The following is a 14,240-nucleotide window of genomic DNA, read 5'->3' on the forward strand; positions in this document are numbered from 1 at the left end:
ACCACTATCTTCCTCCTCAGTCTGGCTTCAGGCTCCTAACAAATGCTGCCCTACTCTGCTCTGCCAGCTGGAAGCCTTCTCCGAATTCCCTAGAGTCAGGAGATATGCCCGTTAGCAGACCCTGATAACACAGCTAGAGTCAAAGACGTTTTAAGGCATGGGCAAAGTGGGCTATGGCCCAGGGCCTCAGTCTTTCAGGGGGCCCCCAGACAGGGCCAGCTCTGTTCTGCAGAGAGTATTGCCCTTATGACGTGTACTAATTCGTAAACAATTTATTTTAAATACCATGTTTCCTTTAATTTATTTTTATTGTGGGCGATATGTGAGAGACTACTACAGATATTTCGCAGAGAAATGTAATGTTTGTTTCATGCAACATCCATACAAAAAACGTACTTTTAGGTCAAAACAGGACCTCACAATTGAGAAATGGGAGGGTGTCTCAGAGATTATTTGCAGCATAATGAGAGAGCTACTGCTTTGTTACAATATTGAAAACACACCTCACTATCCCTGAATATGTGATGTAAAGACATTTAGAATTTGGACCAATGTGCCTGTTCGTGATCTGGCCAAAGACTGCATGAACGACCTGAAATTGAATCAGGAATTCAATACTGTTCCCAAAAGAGGCCCCAAAAATACTTTTGCGACAGGGCCTCCAAAATGCTTAAAATGTCCCTGCTGGAGTGCTAGTGACTCCACAGAACCTGAGTGGACACTGTGTCATTAATCACAGTGTGAGTCGGGCCCCTCCAAACTTCCTGCCAGCTCTGAATGAATGCGTGCGGGCTACCGCTCAATTAGCACATTGTGGAGGGTAGAGCAGCACTCGATCAGAGTGCTTCAGGAAAACGGACCGACTCATTGTCAGCGCGATGTGCTTCTTTTTTGCATACCAATTTCCCTGAGCTTGGCTTGCTGTCCTATGAGTACCGGTACTCTCTTTAGACAAAGAGAAGTACCGGTACTCAAGAGCAGAAAATTTAGGCCCATTTAAAGCATTGATGTGTACCTAAGGAAAGCAGATTTCCCAACCCCTACCAGCCTCTCTCCTTTCCCAGAACGCTGGGGAATCCCCAGGGTTCCATGCCGGACTCCACCGCCACCAGACCGCCATTTTACCAATTTGCCAGTTCAATCTAAAAGTGAATTAGTAACGCCGCATAATCCTAGCACAGCACGTATTTAGTGGGCTGCTGGTGAGGACGGGGACAGAGAAAGGGTTTGGTCCATCTGCTTTGCAACTTAGGCACTTGCTCCATCTCTTCATATTGGCGACCGGGAAGCTGAAACTTGGCACAGATATGCCTCCCCCCACACACACTCACAAGGATGCATGTGGGTTTTTAATGATAACATTATATCTCCAAGACTATGGATAGTTAAGGTTAAAATTAGATGCAACTAAGCCACAATTGCCATGATTTGATTAAAACGCGACAATAACAGTGGACATCGGAAATGCGTGCTGTCTGGGTAAAAGAAAATGCTTCTATTTCACTTCCAAAGTTTAAAAATGAGGCACTTTTCTGATTATAAAAGTGAGAAAATATTAACGAAAACATATATAGTGAATAGAGCAACTGTGTTTTAGCGATGCAGGGGAAAGGCATTTATTAATTCCATAAAAAGAAATCAGACATCAGTGTTGCCGCGAGGCAAAACATTATTTAATTCAGAAGGATGGATGTGTTTAAACACAGGCTGTTAGCAAGGTCATTTTTCACTCACAGGTCTGATTGATAAATAGCCAATTTGAAAACATCCGCCATATGTCTCGTCAAAAGTAGCTTTTGACATTTAAAAGAACACATTTATGGCTTACAACAGGCCACCAATCAACTGGAGTAGATCTTGTAATTCATCCAAGAAATGCTGAAAAAACAGATGCATCTGCGCTCATTTTGGGATGCATTTCTACAGTCATTAAATAAGAATTAGCATTTAAATGAGAAAGCATTTCTGCAAGGTAAGGCGATGTGTAAATAAATGCCTCCTTTATCCGGAACACTCTTTATTAATATTTCCTAAGCATGCAGTGTGTTTCGGTGCATGCCTAGGAAATAAGGTGGGCCCTGTCAGAGGGATGGGGCTGACGGAATCTCGATGAAACCCAGGGACACGGTAGCGTGAACAACCCTCCATGTGAGCTGTGATCAGCTGCGATAGATGAATTAGCTTCATGGATCGATGCTTGTGACGAAGTGTTTTTTTCCCTTTGGTCCCTGGCATCCAAGGGTCTTCATCGACAAAGCTCAGCTGGTTTGAAATCACTAGATTATAGAAGCCACAAAGTAATGTTGGTAAGAAGGTTTTTTTTTTCAGTTTTGGCCAGCAGTTTTTTTTGTTAAATTGCTGGTTTTAGCCACTGATTATTTGTTGCCAATATTTTCTCTAGAATTTGCCAGTTGTGGTTTGCAACGAACGCCATATCATATAAACCTCCTGCCATGCTTAGTAAACCACTATGTCAAATGCACATGAAAAAAATAGAACGTCTACCAAGTGCAAAGCATAGTGCGCAACGCAAGTTATGGTTTTCATGGTGTGCGTTTTTTGTGATATATACAAACTGACTGTGTTTTAATTAAACTAGAATAGATGCTGACTGACTTGTTTCTGAGAACTACTTTCATTCTCCTCTTAGATCTTTGATATTTCATATTTCACTGCTATGTATGTTCACCATATCTAACTAGGACCATCCGACCTTCGGCATCCTCAACCACAGACCCCTCTGCCCCAAATTACTTCCATACACCACATAACACCACACCAATAACCATATTCTTCATAGTGGACTGATGTTTGTTCTGTACATATGCTATAGAAACATGGTCTGCACTCCCCTAAAAGTAACTGAAAAATGTGCGCTCTACTATTCGCAGTCTCAGAAGTTAGAACTACAAGTATCTTACTTTACCACAACTTCAGTCTCTCTTTGTAAATTCAGAGGTCAATTTAAATACCTAAAAACAATTTATAAGGGAAGCCTGTCTACCCTTCAGACAATGTTATGCTCTTGGCAAGAATTATGCTGGTACATTCACTACTTTCACCCTCCTTACCACACCTAAATGTGAACTCACCTGGTCTCGTCAATGAAAATTGAGAGTCACTGTTCTCATCTCGAAGACATACTTCAGCAGCATCAGCTCTAGAAGACCAACAATCCATTAAACTTTGGAAAGCTGATAACATCGAGAGTATTTTCTAATTCAGAGTCCAGTGAACCCACCAGATCCTCAGAACCAGGGCCGACTGGCCGTTGCAGGCACCGTGCGTTTCCCCAGTGGGCCGGAAGGGTGGGGGCTGGTTTTGTGGCCATACGGCGGTGTTTTGTTACTGGGGGCCGGTTTTGCAGCAGTGCTGCAATATAGTCCCCCTGTAACAAAAGCAGTAGTGGTGCTTCTTACTAGCACTGCCCACTCCCCCTCCCGACCCCCCCTCTCACAAGGCCTGTCGAGCAGCAATCTGCCAGGGCTGGTTGCTGTTCCCTGCCCGACCCTGCTCACAACTGTAGTTTTGATGTCCTCCCCATGCTTTCATCCTCCACCCTCATTCTTTTGGCTATCCATCATTATAAATGCCACTGTCCTTGACAGCAGCAGCGGCTCCCCCATTAGGGCGTCGGAGCGCCGACCTACTGCTTCCTCTGCAGCGCAAGAAGCAGAAAATAAAATGGTATTTTAAATACCATTTTTTTTCTGCTTCTCGTGCTGCGAGAAAGCAGACATCAGGGGTATGCCTGGTTGGGGTGGGTCAGTGGGCGGGTCGGGTAGGAGTGGCTTGCACCACTCTAAGTGCCCAGACTGCTTGGTCGGCCCTTGGGCCGAACAAAGCAGTCATGCACACTCAACATTTTCTCTATTTAGGCTGCATGCTACCTACATAGAGAAAATGAGTCCCTACTGTTTCACGGTTGGGCGCTGCTCCGGACTCTGCACCAATCACAACGCTGCCATTGCAGCATTGCAATTGGCTACAGGAGGGGAGGGGCATGCCTGTTACTGCTCAGGACCAGAAGGGCATGGGACCAGCAGCGCGGGCCGTCAGGTAAGTTTTCTTTTTTTTCAAATCCCCCCGCCACCCCCCCACGCGGTACCCCTCGCTGCACAACCCTCCCCCTCAGTGGCAGGCTCATTAGCCCAAACCTGCTTCATGTTCCCTTACAGCAAACAGAGCTTGCTCTTGAGAGCGTCACCTGTCAGCCATCTTTCGCACCCTTGCCAAGGTGCAGCCAAGGCTTGTTTAGGCCATGCATCAAAGCGCGCCCATTCGTGCCATGAAGATCCTGCTTCCTGCTCCCCAGCCCGGAGACCTGCTGCGCCGCATTGGCAGGAAAAATCAGAGCTCGTGGCGGTGATATTACAAGATTTATGGAACAAAAACCAGCAGATTGTGAGTTTAATTTTTAGAAATTATTTTTTAAACACAGGACTGTGCTCTCATCAACACATATATTGATGTTGTCAGACTTGGCAATAAACCTGAGTGAATTTTTTGTTACACTGGTGTAATCTTAGTTAATAATCTTTAAGAGGAAACGGCCCCGTCAGTGCCCCATCCTCCATGTAACACCCCCATCCTTTGGAAGTGTAGGTGAGCGTTTCTATTTCCCCACCTGTGGCTGAAGGGTAGGTTTGAATGGGCGATTTACCAGTTCTGCATAACAAAGCAGAAGGAATTGACTCCCTTTAGTCGGCCCGATTTCACCTCTTGGCTACCCCAGAAACAGCGAGCCTTAGCTTAATGGGGTGGGGTCGTGGGTAGAGACTCTCTAATGCTGATGTGTGACCCTTTACTGCAGAGGCCATTTTGTTTTGTTCTGTTTTCAGTTACTCGAAACACTCGAGTAAACTTGCCACAAGAAATGCTATTGCCCAAAAAATAATAATTTTCAAACTGGAGGTCAATAGCTTCCTTCAAGAGAAGGAAAAGATATAGGCAGGTGTCCAATAAAAGGATGACTGGTGCACCTTTATAAATGCCATGTGAAGACAATTTTGTAATTTATGAAGAAATACATGTGTGCTCCTACTCAAATTAGCCCATGTTTTGCACGTGTGAAGCCCTATGATATTTCAAGCTTTTCATTGTTTATCTGGAATATACAGTAACGGAATTGAAAATGTTAAATGTTTACACCTCTTGATGAAGGGCACAGTAATCTGAATTGGATAAATGTATGTAAGTGGGCTTCAAGAAGGGCGGTCATTCAAATACATAATACATGGTTTATTTAGCCCACCATATTAGTTATTTGCAAAAACTAGAAATCCACAAAATATATTTTATGCAAGTGGGATATTTCACGGACGTTTGCCCCTAGAGACTTAGGGGCTTTAAGGAATGCCCTCACCGATCTCTGTCTGACACCTCTGTCCTTACTTTGCCTCATGTATTCTAACCCACGCCCTCTATATCTTGATGTTCCCACTCCTAGCTCACCTCTGTCTCACATCTATATAGCACCCCTCACCTCTCGCAGGTACACTTCTATGTACCTGACCTCTGTGACTCACTATCATGACATCACAGTGTCACTATTCTCGTTGCACCTCAGTGCACTGTTCCCATCTCACTGCTTCACCTCTCTCTCACCCTCTTTATTTCCTTTAACACTCCTTTTTTCATCTCACTTTACCTCACCTCTCGCCACCCTTCATTCCCCACACTTTCACTCACCACCTCCATCTCCTTTCTCTCTCTTCCTCACCTCATTCACTCTCATCTTTGTACCCGACCCCATTCACAAGCTAACCTCTTAATTTGCCTAACATTTATTCACGGGCTCACCTCTCCACCTCCCTTCTTTCTCCTTGTTGGTTCCTCCTAACTTGCCTCTAACTACCTTCCTCCTCTATTGCTACCTCTTTCTCTACAGCAACCCTTTATTCAGTCTGTCATTCTCTCTTCTCTCCACTTTGTCGGGGGGAGAACCACCCAGACCCGCCCCCGTAGGCTGTTCGGGCTCGCGCGCCACAGTGCAATAAGACAGTAATTTTACGGCTCACCAGCCGCCACTGCTTGACAGTGATGTCAGCTTGTGCTCCTTATACATTTTACCCATCATTTGCTATCTCCCCAGCTCAGCCTTTGCCAACCTGTACAATGACTAATATACCTGCTTGAACCTGAGCAGGCTCCTAACAGTCTCCTTATCAGTGAACCAGTAAGCTGGTCAGATTGTATATTGATATGACCAGTGCAACTCTTACATATAGGTATATACCGGGATCATGGAAAAGGGTGGAAGTTGGTCCTGTCTCTAAAAAATGGTTCTAATTCAGTTCCCGGAAACTACTGCCCTATTTTGCGCCTGGATTGTCTTGGAAAGATCATTGGGAAATGTATTCTCAAAAGACCCAAGGAGCAGGCAGAAGTGCATAAAGTACCCTTTAATACTCAAACTTGGTTTCAAAAGGGTTTCTTTCTTTGACTACACAAAACAGCTATGAAATAAGTTCACTTAGGGCAGAGACTTTTATTGAGCTTTCTTGGACATCAGGAGCCCTTTTAATGCAGTTGATAGGCCAAATGCAATAAAGGTTAGGGTAACAATTAGTTCAAGGCTAGTTTTATTGAGCTAGCTTATCTCCTCCACTTAGATATAATAGATACTACAGCATGCATAGGATTTGGTCATTATGCAATGTTCACAGGGGGCATAAGTATTTGAAGGTACATGTGCCAGGATTGCTGTTGGACCTGGCCCTTTTTCCAGGATTATCCCCAAAATATTTGCTACTTCCTCCTAGTCTTCCTGACCTGTTTTTGATGGCTTAGATGCTTTGGGCACTTTGCCACTGCTGCTCAGTGTCAAAGTACAAGCGCTCCCTTTGTAAATTGATATAACAATTGGTTCTCCCTGATTGACATATTTGATTTACCGGTAAATCCCTAGTAAAGTGCACTGAGTGTGCCATGGCCTGTTAATTATATGCTACAAGTTGGCTGAACTGGGGTGGCAGAGTGAGCTAAAGAACGGTGATGGATTAAACCCAGATCTTTTGACTGGGTGTGAGTGTTTGATTGGTTCAGATGCTCCGTCCATCACCACCCCCTTTTGTACCACAAGTTGGCCTGCAGCATTGCTTTAGCCACCCATATGAGTAGTCCTGAAAAGGTATCTCAGATCTGCACTGCAGTGTTTGCGTGCAGTTTAAACTGCTATATTGACCTGGAAAGTGCACCCATTTACCAGGCCCTCACTGTCCCTTTCCTTAAGTTAAAAAAAATCTTTATTAAGGCACCCTTCTAGTAGGCCCATGGTACCCCCATGGGCAGGGTACAGTGTATGTGAAAGGTAGGACATGTACTGGTGAATGTGACATGTTGTGATAGTTAAATACTGCCAATTTAGTTCGTGTTTCACTATTGAAAGGTGATATGTCCCGTAGGATACAATGGGAGATACTTTGTAACATCTTACAACTTTAACTTCCCATTGGGACAAGATGGAGGATTGAAGTTTAGGGTCTCTGTATTCAGAATTTAATAACACATCTTTTAGAAAAGATGGTATTTAAATTTTGTGTTTGAAAATGCAACTTTCAGAAAGTAGGCACTTTCTTGTTTACCCATTCTGTGTGCCTCTGCCTGTTTGTGGATTGACTCTCTGGTTTTGGAGTGAGAGGGGCTGGGGATGTGCATTCATTGTAGACAGCCATGGGTTGGTTTAGGTGTGCATGGTCTTTCCTGAATGACGCAGAGCTGAGCTGAAGGGGACTTGGCTGCATTTAGAGTAGTGGTAGGATTTTCCTTGCACCTGAATGGGGCCTTCCTCCCTTGCACAATGCTGTCTCCACCCCCTGTGGTCATACTGCACCAGGGAGGACAGAACTGGCTTGGGCTGGGTTCAGAGTCCTTTGCAACAAAGAAGAACAAAGAGAAAATGGGGTATAAGTTAGAACTTAAACCCTAGAACTTTAGATCACTTCTGGACTCAAGAGGAACCTTCGTCAAGAAGAAGACCTGGAGAGCTGTGAGGAGAAGTACTGCCCATTTGCTGTATGCTTTGTGGGTTTGGCGTGCAGTTGCTGCTTCTGCCAAGGAAATAACAAAGACTGGAACTTTGCTGTGAACCTCCTTGAAGAAGAATCTCCAAGGGCCTGTCTGTGCTGGGCCCCTGTTCTGAAGTCTCAGGGACTCAAATACTTCACCCCCAGTTCCCCTGAACTATATTGTTGAGAGTTCTGACCTGCCAGGAGGTACCTATTCCGGTTATGTATTGCGTATTGCGATTTATATAGCGCACGTATCACCCGAAGGCATCAAGGCGCTTGCCTTGGGAACCCGTCCTGGTATTCCCCTGTGAGATAACCCCAGCAGGGTATTCACAAGGTGAAAGCCAGGCATCCCGCCGCGAGGGGCCGTAGTGGAGATTAAGCAGGCTATTGCCCAGAGTGTGAACCCGTGAGTCGAGTAGGCACCGGAACGAGAATTATCGAGTCCGTGGAATTTTTGAGTCCAAGACCCGCCGAGGCGGGGAATTGAACCCTGGTCCAGGACCGTTCTCAGCTTCCGGGTCTGCCGCCTTTAACCCCCGAGCCACACTTCTCCACACTATGGGCCTCTGGAGGATGTTCCTGCTGTTGGGAGCTGGAAGAAACCTAAGAGAAGAAAGGAAACTTGTCTCTGACTCAGTCAGCAACGCAGTGGTGATTCCGCAATCTGCACTTAGGCCAGGGGCACTGCTCGTGAAGTGCATGATGCACCGCCTGGCTTGCACCACAGCTCCGATGCCCTCTGACGCCTGCCAACACCTGCAGTTATAGGCATTTCTGATGCCAGTGCTCGCACCAATTCCGTCACCGCCAGCCCCTGCATCCTGTTATCCACAAATTTGCCACCTTTGCACAGTCACCGGAACTTACTCCTCACTGCTGATGCAACTGGCTTCCCTGACCTGGACTGGACATGTTGCCTTCTTGTGGATGCAATGCCTCACCTCCCCCTTGACAGCCAGGGAGCTGGCCTCGATCTCATCAGCGACGCCTCGCCCCCACGACGCCATGCATTGTCATAGACTTTGTTTCCAGGGTACTGTTTGTCTGAGGTCAGTGCAACTCCATGCCCAATGCCGCACCCCTTGTGACCGGAGCAATACTTTTGATTTATTGCTGTCACTATGTTGAAATAGCCACAGCTGGGGCTATTCCTTTTCTACAAGCTTTATTTTTGCAATAACTGTTCTAAAATCACATATGTTGGATTTGTGTTGTTTTGGTCTTGCTGAGTTTAGATAAAAAAAACTTATTTTCCTAAACTGGTGTGGTGTCCATTTGTGGTGCTATCACTGTATTACTGGTAGTGAGTAGAGGTTATCTAGTGTGTGTATCCCCTTACCCTGACTAGAAGCAAGGGTCCATACTTGGATAAAGGTACATACCTCTGCCAACCAGAGACCCCCATTTCTAACAATTACAACCTGATGCCATTCCGTTTTTAGCCCCTTTGCCAACTGCCTTGAAACAAAACTAAACACTGTATGATGTGATTTACCTAGATTGTGCCCAGATTTATTTCCTCTTATTGCATTCCTGCAATGCCATCTCTGTAGATGCATGGAGAACATACATTTATGATTTCTAGGTTGCTTTGAGAAAACTGGCCTGAAATCCAAACTCCCTATAAAATATCCCCCACTAAAAAATGTTGATCATTGGCTTGAAGCAGATCATTGAAAATATGTTTGATTGATACTGCACTCTCCCTGGTTACAGATTTGACTACCTGGGAATCCAATTCTTAGCATCCAGAAAGTGTGATAGGAAACTGGCCAAATCTTAAAGTATTCAGGTTTCAATAGCAGCAGGTTTGAATTACTTTAATAGTAGCCATAACACTTCCGCAGATTTACCGGTTGACAATGATAAGTGCCACAGCAGCTGCTTTTATGCAAGTAGGATCTGGTGTCAATCGAAAAATGCTGTGGGAAATACGTTTTTAAAAACAATATTTCCCCTGCCTATTTGGCCCTCACCTTCTTCCTAAAAATGAAATGGACGTTTATAGAGTTATTTATAAAGCCCACCTCTAAGCATTAGTCTTCTGGAATCTGCCCAGGCCAAACTCAGAGGGTGCAATTTCTGAAACACCTCGTGGGATCAATTGCCAAGAAAAATAGTGTTCTCTTTTGTTTTACGGTCATTAGAAATATTTGCTTCAGCTTTGGATTTCCTGAAACACTATTCAGAGGAAAGATGGCTCTACTGCTATTCGGGTGTTATCTCTCTAATAAAACAAAATCAGGACCAATAACTGTAGCCTGAAATTATACACCCTCCTTGAACATGATCTCTTCATTCTAGGTTTAAAATGGTGTTTCTCTCAGTTTTTTAAGTGACTAAGATAACAAACAATAATTTGTCTAAATCAGATGTATATTGATAGAATAACGTTTTGTTAGAAACAACAGTCCATTTTTAGGTCAAAGCAGTTTGCTACAGACATCTTCGGGACATCCAGAAAGATTCTCTGAGAATGAATTATTCCTGTGGCATACCACTGGCTTTGTGGCTTGTAACTCACAATTGTGTCCTATCAATTTGCTGGCTTTATTTGTTTTAGGCTGTCCAAGTTGAGTTTGTCCCTCCCAAGGAGTAAAACATTTTCACACCAACTCCCCTTGTATTCTTGAGTGCACCTTTCAGTAAACAGACCTGTAACACTTGTTCTGATCTTGTTACATTTGCTGTGCATTCAGAGACAGAGGACAGATGTCAGGCACTATCTTCCAAGGGAAGTTAGGGTTTACTTTTCTATCTCTGACAAAAAAGTGAGGTGATTTGTATGGCCTGACACCAGGGGTAGGAAAGGTTTTGTTTCTAGCACACTACATTTAAATGAACTGTGCAAGCATTTCAGAATTAGAAATGCAAACATACTGCATATTTTTTGCTAATTCTTAATTGTGTTCCAAATGTATACTTTAATATGATCAAAAAATCAATACACATGGACGTAGGCAATGCCATTTACACATATTATCATTTGTGCACTGTATAGTGTTATTTGTAAAACTATAAGGCTGTGCAAATGTAATGGTCAATTCAACTGAAAATAGGTTGTCTGCTGCCACACCATGCATACTCCAATTTATGGCGCTACATTCTACTCAACACCACTTCACTTTACACCGTTCTGTTCCACTGCACTCTTCTCCACAGTGCACTACTCCACTCTATGCCACTGTATTCTATACCACTCCAGTCTGCACTACTGTTTTCTATGCCAATTACGTCAGTCTACTCTGAATCACTCCACTCTACGCCACTGCACTTTATGGGGCTGCACTCTACAGCACCGATCTACGCCACTCTACTCTGCACCTCTCTGTGCCATTGCACTCTGTTCTACTCTGCTCTACTCCACCCTGCACACTACACTCTACACCATGCAACACTCTAATATATACCACTGCAGTCTACAACACTGCCTTGTACACCACTGAAGTCTATAGTCCAGGACCCTTGATACACCTCCGTAAACAAAATGTTGTCCAGAGATTTTCATTTTTTGAATTGTGTTTTTGTATCATTGGAGAAGTAATTTAGCTTGGATAGACATTGCTAATCTGGGTAACATTTTTCCAGATGACTTTTTTTTAAAAATGGCAGAGGTGTTGCAGTGATGATGTAATATTTCAGGAAACTTGAGACCTATAGAATTCATTTTGGTGCCACTTTGGGGCTCAAATTGTCTTAAATAACTCCTCAAAGCAACCCTTTCGCCATTTTTCAAAATGGCAGCTATAATAGAGGAAGAAGAGAAATATATACAAATTACACTAATAATAATGTAGTTAAACATTTTATGTATACCCAACACAATGTTTATGATCAGAATATGAAAAAAAGAATAATGTTTATCACTTCAGTTTTAGGCACACTTCCATAGTTCACTTTATTTGTTTTGACAATCTTTTGTGGTACATTTGCAGAATGTTGAACATTTGAAAAGAGCGTATTGACAGGGACATGTTTTTGGAGCACAGGTTTTGCAAGTATATTGGTGTGTAAATTCTGTGGGTAGAGGCTTGAGAAATTTTGTAGGTTTTAGCACGCCATCAATATCTTCACAACAAAAGTCACATGGATCTTTCTCTACATATGCATGGTCTAAAACATTTACACATCTTCTGACACATTTTTAATGTGTTCATGCGCAGAATAGAAGGTCAGAGGAAGTTCACTTAGTAGGACTGATCTCTTGAACTCACTGTACTGCAAATCGTCAAATGTGTGACAGTAAGAGCTCATTTTCCACAAACGCACAAGGTATTTTTCTAAGTCTTTAAAATCACATTCTTCTTCTGTCACAGCAAATCCTTTTAAAAACTTCACAGGTTCAGCAGTTAAAGCTCCAATATTTGTACCAATTTTGCTCATAGTGTCATCACCCGTGAGAATATATGCCTTGATAAGAACACTGGCCATCTCTGGGTCAAGTTTCTTGTACAGAATATGAAGCAAGATTAAGTGTCTTTTCTCGCCTGTTTCATAATGTATCCATAACTCTGACAATCCTTGACTTATGACCATTGCAACAAATCTAATTGGCACAATATTAATATCTGTGTCATTTGACAGTACAATGATTAAATTGGAACTATTTCAAACAGCCCACTTAATATATGGCACAAGACGAAGGTCAGCTTTCTCCAATTTTCTGTTCAGGTCTTGATCAATATGGCCTATACCTTTTGAATATGTCTCTGTAGGCAGCAACTCTTCACTGACAATCATTCCACTTTCAATCATTAGAAATTCAGTGTTCACTGAAGCATCATCAATATTTTGGTGAGTTAACATCTCCAAGTTCATCTTGTTCGATTTTGATGACCAGAATTGATCAAGTTGCCACGTATAGGTGTCGAATTGTTAATGCAGGGATGGTCAATTTTTCCCACATGTAGACATTCCTTGGATTTTCTTATATTCTTTAACTGTCAAAGACATTGTGCAGTTCTTGCAAGGTGCATGCCGACTTTGTTATCTGTAGAACGGTCTGAACAACCTCTCCGAAGTTTTGCATGGATGAACTTTTGACCATTTGCAATTGTGACATATAGTCCACAACAACAGCAGTTTTCATTGAGGAGACTTTTTCAAACTGAAATTATTCAGGTGAAAGGTTTTTTTTTTAGCTCTTGCATGAGTTTCTGCTTCACTGGTTTGGTTGCAGCATCTCCAGTAAAAATATGTGTTTGTTGGAAGTAGATCATATGACAGAATGTCCTTGATAAATTCACCCCTTTCTTGTGCTTCATACATCTCTCTATGGGCTTGCAAAAGTAGTTTTTTAGTAATCTCTTTTATAGTGGCTGGTTGGCTGAAATTCTTACTATGGCAATTAAAACATGGAAGTTTCGCTTTAGTGATTATGCCAAACAGCTTTTCTCTTTCAATACAAACATCTCCTGCTTCGTTCTCCATATAGTTTTGATCCATGTTTCTGGACATCTAGTAGACACGTCTTTCTATCATTAGCCACATATTTTTTTATCACAAAGTTGTGTAGTCGCATGGGCTCAGTGCTTTCAAAGGGGTTTCCTTGCTGTTGCATAAAATGAAGAAGGCTGTCAACATGTTCAAAATATTCCCCTGTCTTTCCGACAAATTTGTGATGTGGAAGAGTTTCACAAATTGTACGTTAATTTTAAATTTGTCATCGCGCTGAAAACATTGCAAATAGAAAGAACTTCATGGTAAACTAGCTGCCATTGAGAAACAAAAGTTCTGATTTTTCTTCACATTCTTTGACAAATTCTATGACCTTGGATTTCTGATTTTTATAACTGAGCGTATTGAACATTGCCTTGATTTGCATTATGTCTTTTGAATGAAGTGCACCCTGAGAGAAGATATGCAAAACCTAGTTTGTCGTTCTTGTTCCAGAAAGCATTTCAAAGCAATGTTTCTATAGCCTCGGATATGATGAGCATACCTTGTAATGAATAAACATAATGAGTTCCGCTCAACACTCACAGTCAGATTTGTTTCCAAAGATTTCAGCCTCAATAAGTGCATCATCTATGCCATATCCACTGAGCTAAATTCCTGCCACTGCACTCTATGCCACTATACTCTGCAACACTCTACACCAATGCACTCTACACCAGCCCACTCTTCTCTATGCCACTCCCCTGTAAGCCACTCAACACAACTCCACTCTATGCTGCTCCAATACAAGACAGTCTGGGCCACAACAATGTACTCCACTCTTCGCCA

At 42.9% G+C, this 14,240-nt stretch overlaps 1 protein-coding gene across 1 annotated transcript in view; it reads right to left on the reverse strand.

The window, feature by feature from the left end:
- Nucleotides 1–14,240, reverse strand: part of TRHDE (thyrotropin releasing hormone degrading enzyme) — a 2,026,389-nt gene that overhangs the window by 663,517 nt on the left and 1,348,632 nt on the right. The gene's annotated exons all lie outside the window — the stretch shown is intronic.

The sequence above is a fragment of the Lissotriton helveticus genome, chromosome 1_1 (assembly GCF_964261635.1).
Source record: "Lissotriton helveticus chromosome 1_1, aLisHel1.1, whole genome shotgun sequence".
In the NCBI taxonomy this organism is placed as follows: Eukaryota; Metazoa; Chordata; class Amphibia; order Caudata; family Salamandridae; genus Lissotriton; species Lissotriton helveticus.